Consider the following 12,662-nt stretch of genomic DNA (forward strand, 5'->3'; position numbering starts at 1 on the left):
CCCCAAGCTGGTTCTAATTGGCCAATAAAGTTGCTAGCAGCCAATGGTGGGGCAGGGAGACAGAGATAGGACTTTAGTTTTCTCAGGCAAGGAAACCCAGGGAAGAAGGAGGATTTAGAATCACCATGCTGGAGAAGCAAAAAGATCAGGTCTGAGAAGTGCAAGAGAGACAGCCATAATGTAAGAACTGGGGATTGTGGCCCAGCAGGGCTGCAGACTAGGGCAGCCAGGATGGAATATAGGTTTTATTAAATAATAATTCAGGAATATCAGAGGGGAGAGTATGCTAGCCGTGTAGCAGTTAGGGAGTGGCCCAACCACTGATCTGCTTAGGGCATATTAAAAGTAAGGCTGTATGTGTGTGTGTGTGTTTCATTGGAGAATCTACAACATTGGAACAGTAGCAAGGAACCCATGCTGCCACCACTGGGCAAATAGAGCAGATTAATCAACTATAGCAACAGTAGTTATGTGGATAACCAAGATGGCAGAGTCTATATAGGGATGACCACAATGTCCCCCCCCCCCCCCACCAAAAAAAAAAAAAGGATAATGATGTCCATATTGCTCTTCTGGGTCTACACTGCATCCAGATAACATGTTCACCCAAACACCACAATAACCTTATACTTTCTGTATTAATTAGGGTCTCCATTGCTATGAAGAGACACCACGACCAAGGCAAATCTTATAAGGGATAGCATTTAATTGGGGCTGGCTTACAGGTTCAGAGATTCAGTCTATTATAATCAAGGCAGGAAGCATGGCAGTGTCTAGGTAGTCATGGTGCCAGAGGAGCCAAGAGTTCTACATCTTGATTGAAAGGCAGCCAGGGGAAGAATGACTCCCACATGGCTAGGAGGAGGGTCTCTAAACTCACCACCACAGTAATACAGTTCCTCCAACAAGACAACAACTCTTAATAGTGCCACTCCCTAGGCCAAGCAAATTCAAACCACCACACCTTTTTACACAGAGAACATCTGCTTGCCTACCACACACCTCTCCTTTGTTTTCTTTCTATTTACCTTCCTGGAGATCTGCAAAGACCCTGAGATTAGGGCTTACGTAAAAAGGACAGCAATGGTAGTTCTCCCAACTCGTATCAGAAGTAATTCTTTAGAGCCTCACCCCTGCCTGCTCTGAAGTTCAAGAGGAGGGCTGGGTGGGTGTTGAGGACAGCTCTACTGCCACCTACAGCTTCCCAACACCACCAGTTCTACATACTCATCCAACCAGTTGCTTCCAGGCTCCCATCTGTCCTATAGGACTAACATCTGGGGACACAGGGACTTGTATTACTAGGGAGTTCAAGAGTGAAGCCACCAGTACCAGTTCGATCCGACAGGATGGACATCCAAAGCCACAAAGATCATGGCCCATGACCTAAATGACAAGCAGCCCATTGGGTGGAAGGGCTAAGGATCAGGCTTCGTCAACAGCTTCTCTCGCCCTCAGTTCTCTGGTTAACTTTGCTCTATTGCTATATGCTATTTATTTAGGCTTCACCATATCCTACTTGCTCACAAGTTCTTCCTGTTTGTTTACTGTACTTAGTGCCATTTCTGAGAATATGGGCTTAGTTCCCCTGGTAGTAAGTCATTTAATTTCCTTGAGCATGGTTCCAGAAGACAAGCCAACAAATAGCAAAACCATTCATCCAAATACACTTTTAACTTGAGTGGTAATCTAAACAAAAGCTAGAACCATTTCTACAAGTAACCTCATCTCTAAACTTACCAACCCAAAATGTTGAACCTATTTTTTAGAAGAAGCCCCAGTTCACAGATGTAGAGGAAATTACCTCAGAGATGCTGACAGCGAGTACTTGCATCTCAGTATCATAGGACTTAGTCCCGGGAGAGTAGCAATTCAAGCTGGAAATTTCACCTTCAGTTCCCTTGGACTCCTGCTGTGCTGTACTCCCCAGAACTGGAACAGATTCAATCCGGAAATCTTAAAGAAAGATGCCAGGGTTTTACTGTAACACAATCTGGCCTCAGTACAAGCTGGAAGACAAGGATGTTGGTCAGAAGCTGGAAGGAACATCATGCAGCTGGACTTCTTTAAGATTCAAAGAAAATGGTCTGAAGCACCTATACTCATTCCTTCATGATTTCCTACAAAGATAGATAGGACAATGTGAAGAAATGGCAAAGGGGGACAGCTCTGATGTATCAATGAGCCCTGTCTGTGCCTAACTCACAGTAGGCAGTAGGAACTAGATGAACTCTCATTCCCTACTGTACGGTGCTCCACGCTACCTCCATTTACACAGTTAGTCATTCTTTCCTTTACTCAGCTTGCAGAGAGAAGTCCCTAGCAGGATCCACACATCATGTCAGCTAGGCTTGCAGGGGCCCAGCAGCTGTGGCTCTACTTGAACCCCGGGGTTTAATGCAGGCATCGTAGCTGCTGGTGCACATGCTTCTTTGCACCAGCATAAGCCCAGCCCTCGTCGCAGTAATGCAGATGGAAGTGTCTGAGTCATAGGGCACCATAAGCTGAGGAGGCAAAAGAAGGGGGAACGCACAGCCTGGATCCAGTGTCCACAGGCTGGCATCTGGATTCTTGCTATATTTACTTTTCTGTTGCTTTGATAAAACACCCTGACCAAAACCAACTTAAATGGGGAAAGCATTTATTTGGCTCACATTTCCAGGTCATAGTGATTAAAGAAAGTCAGAGCAGAGAGTCAAGCAAGAACTCGAGGAATGACGCTTGCTGGCTCAATCTCGGGTCCTCTATTTGACACACTTATTACTAGATATTATATACAGGGCCACTCACCTCAGGGGATAGTGCCACCCACAGGGGGATGGGTCCTTCTATATCAATTAGTCATCAACAACCCTACACACATACATACACACACACACACACACACACACACACACACTCACACAAGCACACAGGCTAATCTGATCTAGGCAACTCTTTAATAGAACTTTCAGATGACTCTAGGATCTGCCAGATTGACAAAGCCATCTAGGACAACTTCCATAGGAGCTTCCCCACCATTTACAAATGCCATGGGAGAAAATGAAAGAAGGAAGAGAAGGGACAAAAACCAATATTGCCTGGTGACATGGGTGTCTTTGTTAAGGAAGATGGAGAAATTAGAAAGCATTTCGATGCAAGTCTTACCCCATGGCTGGCAGCTTGGTAACTGGTATAGGCATGGATCTGAGTTTGGAGGGCACCTGCGGTGATTACCAGGTTCCTCGTGTCCTAGGAAAAGATTTTTGGCAGAGGCACATATATTGTAACAGGAAATGAGACAGTTTATTAAAGAGAAGATGTCTGAGCTTAACTGTGGGCCAGGCCAAGGATTCCAAAGGAAAGAGCCACGGGCCCTGAATGTGAACTTTTTCTGCATATTCTCTATTTTGTTTCATGTAGGTGGTGGTGGCGGTGGCAACGTTTGGGTGGCTTGTTGCAATCCATCTTTCTCTCCCATCAGTTTCTTTCATATGTTAATCTTGATGTTCTCCAATCTATTTCCCTTCCTTAATGGTGCCTTATTTTCCATATTTCCCATGTTTCTTTGTGTGACACTTTGTGTGTCTGCACACTAGGCAGCACTTGTGGTTCTCTTTGGGGATCTTCTTGCTGGGGTCCTGGAGTCGAGGCACAAAACACTCAGACACTGATCTCAGTCAAACAGAGATGGTTTCTTGAATGCCACATTCCAAGACTGATCAATCAGGACCATAGACCAGAATCCCAGCTGTCTGGGACCTTGAGTTAAAATCTTATAGGGCATTTAAGTCTAAAATTCACAAACATCTGTGAATTCCACCAATCAGTTTAGAGATAGGGGACTTCCTTAGGAACATGTCTCTGTAATACACTTACCCTGTTCCCATTGGCTGGGGTATTCAGCTGTGGCAGGGGACCTGCCTTGCCTAATATTCATGTCTTATCTTGCTATCCAGAAGGCCAGTTATCCATGTATATGTCTCTTTCTGCCAAGCAAAATATCTGTTTCCAGAGTGGTCTTGGGAATTTAAACTTTACCTGACCTTTATTCAAAATGGAAGTCCTTTTCCAAATAGCTTCTTATATTGGTACAGAATTCTCTTATGCTGGGGTTCATCCCAGGAGCAACTTCTAAAGGCAAAACCCACAAAAGCTCATACAAAACTGCAGGAAGTGCTGCTGGGTGGTTGGTGTAGGTCCAAGCTTCCTGTGACTAACTACACAGAGCAGGTCTGACTGACTTCTGTTGTGATTGGTTTCCAAGAACACCAAAGCACAGAACATCCTAGTAACCCCTGTAACAGCTCATGGGAAAGTTTCCTTATGACATTAATAACAGCACAAAATGGCAGGCTAGACAGGTAACAGTTACCTAGGCCTTAATGCTTTTTAGTGAAGATTCTGGTCTTTCAGGATTCAGAGCCCATTGTTCCCTAGGAGTGGACAAATCAGTTTTGGAGGAAGCTTCTGCATCTTTCACATCCCAAACTAGGCAGTCATAGCTGGGGATGTGGACTAGTGAGATTACCCAGTGAGTAAAGGCCCCTGCTGCCAAACCTGACAACCTGAGTTTGATGCCCAGGATAACAAGATAGATGGAAAGAACCAACTTCTGCATACTGTCTTCTGACCTCCATCTTCCACACAGTAAGTTTAAATGTAATAAAATCTATTTAAAGGTAGTGGGGATGAGAGACTTACTTGTACCTCCTAGGAGAGAAAGCAGTAGAGGAGGAGGGGCAGGTGTGCTGTAGGAGCATGGGGTTATGGCCTTGTCGGAGGAAGTGTGTCACTTGGGGTGGGATTTGAGGTTTTAGATGTTCAAGCCAGGCTCAGTCTCTGTGTTTATAACCACAGGGTATATAAAGCACATTGCAGAGTTCTTGTGGCCTGACACCCTCTGGTCTCGCAACAATCCTGGAAAGAAGCCATGTGAATCCAAGCTTTGAGGGATGCGTATTTTGTCCTTTAAAGTGATGGAGTCATGCTAGAAACCAACCCAGAATCCTTCTGTCCTGCACAGTGCTGTCTGTCTGCAATGAGAAATCTAAGAAAGGACGACACATGAGTTCTAGGGAGACCCTAGCCCAAAGTTCAAGGACACATGTAAATCACACCAGTGCCTTTCCATTATTTTCTGATGACACTGATTTCCAGGGAAGCTCAGTCCTCTTTTCATAGGATTTATTTTTATTTTCAGTTATGCTTATGCTGGGGAGGGGCAGGGCTGTTTGTGTACACATGTGCAAGCACTTTCAGAGATCTGGAGAGGATGCTGAATATTTCCAGAGCTGGAAATACAGGTAGTCATGAGCCACCCAGCCTGAGCACTGTGATTCAAACTTGAGTCCTCTGCAAAACTCATACGTGCTCTTAACCAGTGACCCATCTCTCCAGCCCCCTCTATGACTCTTTGAGAATAAGAAGTATTAGTTAGTTATTGTGGATCCAACTGCTGTGGTCATGGCACACACATGGACTGAGCTGATATGCTTAATGTCTTCTTAGACTGTACACAGCCTTTTTCACGAGCTACCCACACGTGACAGTATCTGAGAAAGGCAAGGGGTAGTTGAGACATCTCCTAAATGTCCTATGCTGACATTTGCTCCTTGGCCCAGATTCCTTACATTTGGAGCCCTGAGGACATTGAAGTCTCATCATTGGACATTGGACACACTGATCTTTATATCTTTTGGAGCAATTTTGGCCCAGAAATGAATATAGCAGAGTATGTCCTCTTTGTTGGCAAGATGGAAAGCCAAAGCCCAGGGACTTTGCCAGATGGATGAGGAAAAGCATTGTCAGAGGTCTTAGGCAACGGGTGAGATGTAGGAGATATCAGGTGAAAAGGTGGGGTGTATTAAAACTCACTGGGGAGGGATGTGGGAAATGGAGCGAATGGAGGCTGTGACCTACTAATGAATCACTAATATTCAGGGGGTGGTAAAACAATTGTTCTAAATGCATGGTATTAATTTCAGCATCTCCTCCTCCTCCCATTGTCTCGAATGGCAGAGCACAGAGCCAAGTTCTTACATTACCGTTGGCTTAAACGAAACTGAATCTCTAAGCTCATAAACTGATCACTTTCAAGATAAGGGATTGCTGAGATTATTAGCATTAGTAGATTGGTCAGGATTGGTCTCGAGAGTAACCTGGGTTGACTTATGAGCCTCTTTCAAATCTATGAACTAAATAAGCCTCTATTCTTTGTAAATCACTCAGCCCAAGGCACTCCTTTGTTTTAGCAAATGGAATGATTCTGGAGCTGGCCAAGAACAATACAGGACAGTAAGTCAGTAAGGGAGACATTACCTCAAAGTGAGGATGCCCTACCCCCACCCCTGGCTATGCAGTGGTGAGCATGGTCTTAAAGCTAAGTTTGCATTGAGTTGTAGAAAACAAGCGTGCCCCTTAGGAAGGTGCAGTTAGATTTACTCCTTAGCTCCTGAGACACTGCAAGTCTGCAGGGCTTTGGGTGCTGTCTGTTGTCTTTAACTCACTTTGATCAATGCTTAAGCCTCAAAGGTTCACGAGGTTCCATGCGTTGATCAATACTTGGAAGGAGCTCACCTTCACGTCTCAAAGCCTGCGGCTTTATCTTCGTATTGCAGGTATTGCAGGTGACAGATTTCTTCCCTCCCTCCCTCCCTCCCTCCCTCCCTCCCTCCCTTCCTTCCTTCCCACTGAAACTTGCTACTCATTTTTATTGCAGGTTCCAGTTCTGAGGTCTTTGCCTTGGTAGTCAGACTCCACTTCCTCTCATTTCACACTGTCTAGTTATGCTCCCCGTGATACCTTCTGTCCTCATGGGTATCCTTAAGTCTTGTTCTTCTTTGGCTCTCTGGCCTTCCACCCTGCCTGTTTTCCGGCTTAGACTGTCTTTTACTTCAGAAACTCTGGAATCTTGGCTAGTGTTAAAAGATGCAGACTTGTAGTTCAGGTATTGGCAACTCTGAACTCTGAATTCAACTCCCTCTCAATGAAGAATCTTAGGAAATCTTAGGGGGCATGAAAAGGAAGAGAAGTCTCTTATTCTAGAGCCCGGTTATGTTCAGAGCTGGCTGAGAACCAAGGAATTCAGCACCTGTTGTGGGTTAGCTCAATGGTGCAACTTTCCTAGTCCTTAAAGTCAATGCTCAAGTACTGTAAAAAAAAAAAAATGAAAATTCCAACACAACTGATAAGGCCAGTAAAGAAAGCCTGTGTAGGGACAACGCTCAGTTTTCTAAAGCTAAGTAAGGATGATAAAGATGGCAAGTGGCCTTGGCAAGATAGTTTAGCTGGCAAACTCTCTCCTGGTGCAAACCTCATGACCTGAGCTCCATTCCTGAAACCCATAGAAAGAGGAGAGAAGAGAATTGACTCCACACAGTTGTCTTTGACTACTGCCTCCTCCACATCATGTGTATACACACACAAACATACACATGCAAACACACATACACATGCACACACAAACAGGCACATACACAAGCATGCACATGTACACACACATCCACAAACACACATAAGCGAACACACACGTCCACATCTATACACACACACACATGTAAACACACAAACACATATGGACACACACACATATACAAACACACGTACACAAACACCCACATGCATACACATACATGCAAACACACAAACACACATACACATGCATATACACATACACACAGACATACATATACACAAGCACATGCAAACACATACACACACACACACACACACACACACTACACATGGACACAGATACACATTCTATCTCCTGTTTCTGCTTTATAAACTCATTAACTTTGCTTAGTTTTATACAACCAGAAATTCTTTTCTTTCTTGTAGTCAAGGGCCTGGCTTCACCAAGTCACAGTCTCTAAGGAGGAACCCTGCCAAAACTGTCGCCCTAGTCACACTCTAGTCAATCATCAGCTTCTTCCTTGCCCCCCCACGTGTTCTTCAGCTTCAGTGGGGAAAGGCCTGTAAGTCTAACCTCTAGCTTTCTTCTTATGCTCTCCATTTTTCCTTCTCTCTTCTCTTAGGAACCTCTCTCTCTCTCTCTCTCTCTCTCTCTCTCTCTCTCTCTCTCTCTCTCTCTCTCTCTCTCTTTCTTTCCTGGCTTCTTTGTGTAGTCCTAGCTACCTGTCCTGGAACTCTGTAGACTAGGCTGGCCTCAGTGGAGATCTACTTGCCTCTGCCTCCTGAGTGCTGGGATGTTGTTGGTGCCAAACCACCTGATACCACACTACCTGGTGCCTCACCACCTGGTGCCTCACCACCTGGTACCATACCACCTGGTGCCACACCATCTGGTGCCACACTATCTGGTACCACACCACCTAGTACCCGCCCCCCACCAATACCATACCACCTGGTGCTGCACCACCTGGTACCACCACCACCTAGAACCACCACCTGGCCTCTCTGTGCTTTTCTAATGACAACCACCCAGCCTATCTTCTAACCTACTTTTCATTGTCCATTCAATTTACCAAACAACTGGGTAGTAGAAGACAGCAGAGAAATACCACAATGAATGGGTTCACAGAGGCCCCTACTTTCAAAGTTTCCCATCTGCCAGGGTTGGGAGGAATAGTAATAGACATTACAAAATCCTCTCTTTATTCAGAGACTTTACTTCATCGATTCATTCCTCTTGGTCTCAAATGATATTTTGTTTTGTTTTTTAAATTCTGCCTCCTTCTTAAGTACCCTCGCCTTTCCTTGACCCTTGACCATCATCTGACTGCAGGCTTTTTTTTTTAACTTGATCATTTAGTGTCTATCAATCTTTCTTACTCTCCTAAAGTGTCCCTTTTAAACATAGCTATTGGTGCTCTACCCAAACCCCTTCTTCCCCATCTCCATGTGTGTTTGTGGCATGAGGGTGTGTTGAGGAGCCTTCCTGGAGCTTTGCCCATGTGCAAAAGACAATTCCTTACAACCTTCCATCTCAGGGCCACAATGGGACACTGATTGCCCCATCTGATTTCTTAGATGTGTTATAGAAGGCCATTGTTTGCAATTAGGCTTCTGCACTGGGTCTCAACCAACTGAATTAAAAGTTAAATTGGAGTCACTCGTGCTAAGGCTCCAAGTTCCCAAATAAAAATCAATTTGTTATTTGAGCTTCTGTATCAGGAGACAGACATATGTCTTCCTCTTTCTCCTAACTCCTCAGCTTCTTTCACTTTTGCTTTTGTTTCTTTTTTCTCTCTTCCTTTTCTCCTTTTTCTTTCTTCTTCTTTTTTTTTTTTAGATTTTATTTATTTATTTATTTATTTATTTATTTATTTATTTATTATATGTAAGTACACTGTCGTTGTCTTCAGACACTCCAGAAGAGGGAGTCAGATCATTACGGATGGTTGTGAGCCACCATGTGGTTGCTGGGATTTGAACTCCGGACCTTCAGAAGAGCTAAGAGCTGTCGGGTGCTCTTACCCACTGAGCCATCTCACCAGCCCTCTTCTTTTATTTTTAAAGACAGCGTCCTTTTGTTGAGCAGGCCAGGTTGAAGCTGAGAATTTCTTACATGCTGAGATTACAGGTGTGCACCACCACATATGGTCATGCAGGAGTTTCAGTTAGGAATTCGTGCAGTGCCTTTGTTTTAATGTTTTCAAAAGAAATGAGGGTAAATTAGCTGACATTGTTTTTACTCTGGATTCTGTTTTCCTGCTCCAGTCCTACAAAGCAAGCTTACCAAATCAGACCTGTTTCTACTTCTTGATTGTTTGTCACTTACCTCTGGATGATTGTTCCCCCAACTCCCATTGTTAGGGTAAAATCCAGGGACTCTGTTGCTGGGTGAGGATGCTACCACAGAAGTATATTCCTTAGCTCCTAGATTCTCCTCACTTTTTTGTAGGTGTGTTTAGTATATGTTTTCGTTAGTCTATATTAATTTTATGAAGTAAGATATCTTATTGTGACAGTTCCATACATGTACAAAATATGTGTTGACTATAGCCAGTCCCCTGGCTACTGTTCCTTTTCTTTTTTTTTTTTTTTCTTTCCTTTTTCTCTACTTTTATTTACATCGGTATTCTGGCTCTGTGTATGTCTGTGTGAGGATGTCAGATCACCTGGCATTGGGGTTACAGACAGTTGTGACCTGCCATGTGGGTGCTGGGATTTGAGCCTTGCCTGACTACTCTTTCATACCCTTGCTTCCTCACCCTCTCCGCCTCCCTTCCACATCTCTGGTGTGACTACCTTTACTTTCACTGCTTTCCCTAAAGTCCACACAGAAAAAAATACACAAATACCTGTCTTTCATGACTGCCTCATTTCATGAAATATAGTGATATCCATGCTCCAATCATTGCTCCTATAACTAACAAGATTTGTTTATTTTTCCTGTATGTCTGAGTAACACTCCATCGTGTGTGTGTGTGTGTGTTTGTGTGTTTGTGCTTGTCACTTTTTATTAATGAACACCAATGATAACTCTATAATTTAGCTATCATGAAGAGTGCCATGATAAACATGGGTATGCAGGTATCTCTTGACTTTTTTATTCTTCTGGGTATGGATGACCATAGGAAGGTTCTATTTTTAATTTTCTGAGAAGCCTCCAACCAGCATTTTTTTCCCCTTGATGACAACCATTCTCAGTAAAGTAAGCACAACTTTGATTTACATTTCCATACTGGCCAAATACGTTAAACATTTCCTCATGATTTGGAACTCACGTTGGCTGCTTTTCACTGCTATGACAAAGTACCTGAAAATTTCAACTAAAGTAAGGATTGAGAGGTTTTATTTTTGGATGGATATTGGAGGGACAAGTCAATCACGGCTAAAAAGGCATGACAACAGGGGTGTGAGGTAATGGGTACATTGTGTCAGAGTCAGGAAACAAAGAAATGTGAATTCTAGTACTTGGCTTGATTTCTCCTTTGTATTCAGTCTAGGACTCCACCTCATGGACTAATGCCACCCACAGGGAGGCTTTATCTTTCCACTTCAATTAAACCTTCCTGGAGATGCCCTCACAGACATTTCCACATTTGTGTCTCCTTGGTAATTCTGAGCCCCATCAAACTGACAATCAAGATTAACCACCACAAGTCCACCCCTTGTCACCTTGACATCCATAGGTCATGGTCATCTCATAATGCAAAAACCTATCCAGCCCAACTGCGAAAGTCTTTGGAGTCTCTTAATAATTTCTCCCCAAAAGTCCAAAGTCTCATCTGAGACTCATGGTAAACTCCTAGCTGGGGACCTCTCTAAAATGAAAACCCATGTTGTACACTTCCACTGTCCAAGGGCACAGAGTAAGCATTTCTGTTCTGAAAGGAAGGGATGGGAAGATAACCAAGGAAAGATCAAATAGAAGAACACTGAAACCCAGAAGGGCAAGCAACAATCCCCAAAGTGCCACGTCTGGCATTAAAGACTTGGGTTGGAATCACCTGGGCTTTATCAGCTTCGTGCAGCCCCATGGATAGCATAAGTGACTCTATTGTCTACTCCAGGTTTGCAGCTTTCATGGTAGACACCCTATGGTCCTACCATCTCCACAATCCTGAGTCTCTATTGTAGCTCATACTTCACTTTACTGCTTCATACAGAGACCCCACTGGGCTTCCTTATTAATTAATTAATTAATTATTTTATATTTATGTATGTGAGTGCTCTGTCTCTCTCTTCAGATACACCAGAAGAGAGCATCGGATTCCATTACAGACAGTTGCGAACCACCATGTGGTTGCTAGGAATTGAACTCAGGACCTCTGGAAGAACAGTCAGTGCTCTTAACCGCTGAACCATCTCGCCAGCCCCTCACCTTCTCTGGGCCTCATTGCAGGGCATTCAACCTTGCCACATAGTGACTAGCCTCCATGGCAATCTGGAATCTTCATGTACGCCTTGAGGACTCCCCCACTCTTACCAATACCTGAAATACCAGTATCGTGTGGATGATGTTGCCTGTGAGGAGCAGATGTGGCAGCAGTCCCAAGATGGCGCCCAGGACTGCAGCCAAGTCTTATGACTTGCACCTGACTTCCTCATACACCTGAAAATAAGCCATGACCATCATGAGAACTGCGCAGGTGCATCATGATGCAAGATCGAACCATATGACCAGTGATGATTCTGGCCAATGGACTGCTGTTACTTGGACTGGGCTGATGGGGCGTGGTTGAGGGGGTATATAAGGGATTGTAATTGGGGGCAGAGAGATACACAAGAGATATACACAAGAGACTATTCCTAGAGAGAGATTCATGCATGTATGTTGAAAGGTTCCTGAATAAACAGCTTTGAGAAGAACGCTGTGTCGTCGCTTTCTTTCTGCTGGTCAGAATCTGAGGCGACAGTTGTCAAGTTCTGCTGGCAGTCAGGATGCATGCTGGTCATGTGGACCTCAGCTGTGGGATACTGTGAGCTCTGAGATTTACCCTGAAAAAATAGGCATTTAGAGCAAGGAATCTCTGGGGTTGAGTTCACAGTTCACTGCCCCTTTCTGATAAATTTATGTTGGTAAAAACTAGAGCATTTGATAGGTAGGTAGGATCTTGCCCTCAGGATACCTCTTAATTTGCTCTCATTATAGAGTGAAAGATTTCTCCATAATTGTACCAATCTCACTAATAATGCAGCTGCTTTCTCAGAACCCCCCTGTCTACAACTTTAGATTCAGTCTTTTCCTTGCTAAATGACATATTTTAATG

This window comes from Mus caroli, unplaced genomic scaffold (assembly GCF_978045245.1).
Source record: "Mus caroli unplaced genomic scaffold, Mus_caroli_1 scaffold_2, whole genome shotgun sequence".
Taxonomy (NCBI): Eukaryota; Metazoa; Chordata; class Mammalia; order Rodentia; family Muridae; genus Mus; species Mus caroli.